Below are 6,463 nucleotides of genomic sequence, written 5' to 3'. Positions count from 1 at the left end.
TTCATTATTGTTCAATATTTATAGCATTGTAAGCAGTTAGTGACGTCTTTTGCAAGAGACTATATCCCCCAAAATCGATTGTTAAATAAAAACAAAAATTCCAACTTTATAATAACCATGAAAGGCCCACCGCCAGGGCCCTGTTTCATAATGAAAGCTAATAGTATTAGTTTATAGTACAAGTGTAGAAACTAGTGTGGTAATAATACTAATACTTATTTTTTTCATTATAGGGATGACTATTAGTTATATTACAGGAACTAAAAAATCCTTAAGTTCAAGTTACTATTCTATAAGTCTGTATAATTGAATTACGATAAATCTACAAGACTAATAGTATTAGTTATGAAACAGGGCCCTGGCTGATCTGGTATTAAATAAAAATATATACAAACCCCGAATCGGGTGCCATTTTGAGAAAAAAAAAAAGTGGACGGTAATTTTTTCTTCCGAGGATCATTCAGAAGTGATGTATGGTATATATGTAATATCTCAATTCAGTTAGTCTTTTTTTTTTAATTACTATTATTATTTTTGTTTTCCTGATGATGTGAGATGTGTGTCTTAAATCTATATTTTTTAGTTTTCCTAACTTCGAAATTGACAAGGGGCAGAGGCTATACAGTACCCGCTATACCGGTGACAGATTCTTGCATACGGCTTTTATTATATAACTAGTTGACCAGACATTGTTTCTTTATTACTTGGTTTTAGTATACATACATTAAAAGACCAAAATTGAAAGTTTAGTATCAATTATTGGATTTAGTATAGTTTTTTATATTTTGGTTATATAAATTTTAATTACTATTTTATTTTATCTAAAGCTCATTGGAATGATATTGCTACTGTCTATCCTGGGAAACAGGAACTAAAGTTTTCACAAATCTATCCTCATATTCCATTTCCTTGTTCTAAGAAGATGCCATGGAGTCTTTTGACCCCTTACTCCATTTACGACTGAATGAACCGAGAAACTGCCTAACCACTGCTCGTACCTGAAGGAAGTTCACTCCCTATCGGCTAGTTCTTATATCGTCAGAATTATTAATGCTTTTGTTTAAAAAAAAAAATATCATAAACATTACTCCACGGTTTTTTTTTTCAAGGAAAACATACAAATTAATTTTTGTTCCAAAACGACTAATTAAATTGGTTTTATTTTATAATTTTCCAGAGTGATATAGATATCTACTTATTTTGAATAACTAAACCGACTTACGTACTTTTTAAAAAAAAATAAATTAAGTAATTGGTCTACCATCCATAAAGACCTAAATGCTCCTTATGTAACCGATCTAGCCCGAACCCGATATCATTCCTTCTATTATAAACTCCCTAATCACCTAAACCCACTAGTTTCTAACCTTGCTTCCTCTTCCATTCCTGGCAATCCTCCGAGGCGCCTGAAAAGAAGATGACCTCGTGACCTTATATTGTAAAATGTTTTTAGAGTTCTACTACTGGGTAGTTTCTCTACACGCTGTACCATATCATTATCATTATATCATTATGATCAAATTTACTTGTATTTTTTATACATTTGTAAATATCAATAAATAAAAAAAAAGAAAAGAAAAAAGTAATTGGTCAATTTTTACACAATAGCAGAGTATGAAATATATTGACTAAATATTTTACACAATTATCCGATCATTTTGAATTTTATATTATTAACTAATTTTTAAATGTCAATTTGGGTCTACTCAGCCTCCTAATTTGGTTACCCTTAATTGGGTAAAAATCTGGCGGTCCAAATCACCTCCCTTCACAACCGTTGGTCTAATAACAGTACTTCCTTAACAAATACTAAAACTCCTTAACAAATAAAAACCCCTGGCCTTTCTTATGTTGTAGTGGTACAGATTTTAATTTTAATTTGTGTTAAATGACAATAGGTTTCACACAACGATCCTAGATAAAGTCATTCAAATCACTGAGCAAAAGAAAAAAAAAGAGAGGAAGGAGGTAAAAATAATAGTTTCTGAGGAACAAGTACCAAAAGCAAAAAAATAAACAATTTCCCAATATTGTTATCCAATGATTTTTCAATAAATGAAATAACATTAAAGTTATAAAAAATAAAAGTTATCATACCTTGGAACTTTAAAAAGTAACTTGGAAAATCCAACCTTATCCCGAAGACTGAAGGCAACCAAGCAAGACCAACTAGAAACATCTGCCAATTAAGAAATATAAAAGAAAAAGTAATAATTGAACAATAAATGGTTACACTGTCCTTAAAGATTATTTTGATCATAATCAAAATTTAATCGAGCGACGAGTCGATGTATCTCCCTGAGCGCTACGAATACTGAGACGCAGCGATCGTTGACCCGCTACGAAGCACGGCTCATTACAATACTTGCACCTGCCTCCCTGGGATTTGCGCCCCTCCTTCATAAATTTCCCGGACCGTATTAAATTGAACCATAAATATCTTGGGTCGTGAGGCAGACCATGCGGAACCATCTATTGTACTATTCTCCGGTTCTGCCCTTCCAGATGTAGTTCTTAGTTCTCCAAAGTCATATTGATAATTATTCAATAATATAATTGTTTATTATTCAAATATTACAAATTAAAATAAAATTTATATGAAAATTAAATATATCATTGTCCTATTAATTTAGTATATTCTATCTGAGTCTACCATCAGTTGTAAAGCAAATAGTTATGGTAAAATAATCAAACCATTACATATTTATTAAATGAGAGTAAAAATAAAAATAAATTAATCTATATCTTATTATATCTCAGAGAAACAAAACAAAAAAAACAAGATTTTCCGATAAGGAAAAGTATAATTTATATGAATTGATTTTTTTTCTCTTTTTATAGCGTTGGTAAAATCAGGATTGGGCAGAAATCAGTCATGATAAAACTGCCAGCTAAAAACAATGCTAGTTTATTAATGGTTCATAAATAAATAAACATAGTTTCCATTTCAATTTTAGCTTGTGTATTTAAGATACCAAGTTTTTGCCCAACTCTGGGTACAATTATTCTAAAATGACTTAATTGTTTTGGAGACAAAATATAAAACTTCACATCCAAGATTTTACGTGATCACAAAACCTTCTTATTCCTAGAGTTAGGGTGTTTTGTTTTTTTCAGGCTCGTGTATAATGATTCCAATACACTTTTTTTTATCTAACTTGCTGAATGAGTGATAAATCGGCGTAAGAAACCTCACATTGGTTATTATTTTGAGCAAAAATTTAAAATTAATAGTTTGTGGTAATTCATGGTACTCCGAGGACCATCCTTGGGTGTTCTTTAGAGCGGTACCAAATATATAAAATGAATGATTTACAATCTATATTTATTTTTTGATGATGAAGTTAAAAGTCATGTATTAGTTATTTACGTGTTACTTTCGTAATGATGCTGTTTTTTTAGCAATAAAATATCTCTACCGATGGAATTATGTTTATAAATTAAAAGGTTTTTGAATAAATCTCTAATAAAGGTCTTTCAATTATATTAATTTTACACTTAAATAAATATTAAATTTTAATATTTACTATGATATTTTTAGTATCCTTAATTTAAATTTATAATTTAAACTGGATTTAGCCAGGTGATCAGAACACTCAATGAATCATTGGGCTTTCCTCCATGCCTGATGCCTGTCAATTTAATTCCTTGTATTTTAAAGCTCGTTTAGAAGGTGTATTATTTATAAATATTTAAATATAAATAAATAATAACTATTTGAAAAATATATAACATTTGATTAAAATTCATTCCGATTATTTTATATTCAAGGTTTCTTCCTTAATTATAGTTTTCATATTTCGATGTCCTTATATTAATAATTGTCCTTTACATGTACCTTAATGAGAAAGTCAAATTGTTAATTTATAAAGTTGAAAAAAAAAACAATAGTGAAAGTCATTATTATAGGCAACAGCGTTCAAAGATTACTTTCTTGTGGTAAGATAAGAAAAAAAAATGAAGTTAAACGTTGCGTGCAAGGACACCAGGCAAACCTCCTCACGTCCTCCCTTGTCGTAATTTCTTATTGAGACATTCCTTACAGACATGACTTCCTTTTTAACAAATTTCCTTTTTTTTCCGGTCCAATTTCGGAAAGACCACAAAGATGAGAGAGACAGATCGTCCTGGAGAAGTGGTTAAGGATGAAGGATAATGGTGTATTGTTAACACCTAACTCAAGCGGCGAAGTAAAAAGGACTCTGAGAGGAGAGGATTCTACAAGAGGGAAAGTGGATTACACAACCGCGTCTTCTTCGGTCAGCTATCGACATCTTGTATAATACTGTCTTACACAATATCTACCATTCAAGTGTATTTATTCTTAATGTATTATTTAAATATATGCAAGATAATTCAGATGCTTATTTATGGTCAATTAATAAACTACGATATATATTTTATTTTCTCAACTAGCTAAAGACGCGAAATTCTGATAATCAGTCGGGAAAATATTACGATTTCTTATCTCATTTTCATGATTTTAGCAGCTCTGAGCAAAAAAGTATTTAAAAAAATTAATTTGTGCCTTAGGGAGCTAGTTTTATATGAAGTGAGCAAGTCAAGTCGAACATAAAAGAAATAGGTCTACATTACTTTGTCATCATTAAAAATAAAATCCAATAATAATCAGCGTGGCCGAAACAAAAGTGGAAACAAACTTAACCTTGCCAAATAAATGATAGACCACAGTCAAATTCTTGTTCCTAGAGAGAGACAAGAAGATAAAAATCTACTAATTCGTATGATTTGAGAATTTTACATTTTGTTTATATTACGAAGTATCATTAATTTCAGGAAGTATAAAAAAATTTATTTTTAAAAAATTATCACAAATCCCTTAAAGGGAAGTTATGAAACATAGGATAACTTAAGGTAATAAGATACAAATATATTAATAATTGATATGATATGATAATATTAATAATATATTATAATGAAATTAATTATAATAAGATTAATAACAAATATATTAATAATTTACTTATTTTATTTATTTTTTTAAATAATTTATTTATTGTTAGTTACAACTGTATACATATATACACATCAAGTAAATTTGCTGTAAGTAATATATGACATGATACAAACATGTGGAGAATCTACCCATTGATAGAACTCCAAAAACATTTCTAAAGGAGAAGATCTCGAGGCCAGATGGCCTCGGAATGGAATGGGTCGGAAAAGAAGATTCTTTTCAGACGCCTAGGAGGATTATTAGGTAGTGACGGAGAAGCCAGGTTAGAAACAAGTAGATTTGGATGGTTGGGAAGTTTATTATGGGAGGATTGGTATCTGGTTCTGGCCAAATCGATTTATGACAAAGTATGGATTATTACAGATTTTACGAAGGATTTTGGACTGTAAGGATTGGATTCGAGAGGAATTAGATGGTTTTGTGACTTATTTAAGTATGAATTATGTAATTTTCTGATATTTTTTTGGTTTCAGGAAATTAATTTACCTCCTTACTTCAATTTCTTTATTTAATCAATTTTACATTATGACATCAACATTTCCGACGTTTTGGATGGTCTGTCTATCATCAGGAGCCTTTAATATCTTATTTTGTTTTCTATGGTCATTTTTAATAATAATATGTATTCATAATTCAATCTGGGCCATGTTTCCTTAGAACAACTATATAAAAAAAAAAAAGAGTAGGGAGACTTTAGAGCCTCAATCATTAAATAAAAGTACGAAATAATTAATACACAGAACAAAATAAAAATTACAAATCATAATGAAACAACTTCAAACTCTTTAAACAGAAAAATAGACTTATGATATCAATAATTTAGATATAAAATATTTACGAAAGTAGCATTTTCATTTAATTTGAATTAAGTGGATAGAAAATTATGGTATTAAGGGGATTTTGAAGAGGATTTCATGACGGACCTAAGAAATAGGATGTAATAACGAAGAATCTGTTAAAAGGCGCAGTTCAATAGACCACAATATACAAGACTGAAGAGCATTATGGGTGTTCTGCGAATGAACAGAGGATTTGATTTTTAACACTGTATGGGTTGACTCTTGCATTGTTTACCACTTATATGTTTTTTTTTATATAATAAATGACAAAATTTCATACAGAAATTGAACTAAAAATGGCCAAAGAAATCAGATATTAATAAGGCATCTAATGATGAAGGATCGTCTGAATCTCATAAATGTTGATGTATTGATGTAAAATTAATAAAATAAAGAAATTGAAGTATGAAGGAATTAATTTCCCGAAACGAAAAAAAACATAATAACGAAAAATAAACCTCTAAACAAATATGAATTATGTAAATTTGGAAGTAAATGTAAAAGGTTAATAACATCTAATTTTTATACTATGATTGTGGAATGTACTTAGGATGATTGGCAAATGTCCGAAACTAAGCGATATTTATCATTAAATATAAAAATATAAAGTAATGAGGATTTTCCCTTAAATACAAAAAAAAAAAAA

General features: G+C 29.3%; 1 protein-coding gene across 4 annotated transcripts in view; it reads left to right on the top strand.

Moving 5' to 3' along the window:
* pot (papillote) overlaps positions 1-6,463 on the top strand; it is a 297,177-nt gene that overhangs the window by 157,148 nt on the left and 133,566 nt on the right. The gene's annotated exons all lie outside the window — the stretch shown is intronic.

Source organism: Halyomorpha halys, unplaced genomic scaffold (assembly GCF_000696795.3).
Source record: "Halyomorpha halys isolate HHAL.00 unplaced genomic scaffold, Hhal_1.1 Scaffold207.1, whole genome shotgun sequence".
Classification (NCBI taxonomy): domain Eukaryota; kingdom Metazoa; phylum Arthropoda; class Insecta; order Hemiptera; family Pentatomidae; genus Halyomorpha; species Halyomorpha halys.
This window is presented reverse-complemented; position numbering and strand designations above follow the sequence as displayed.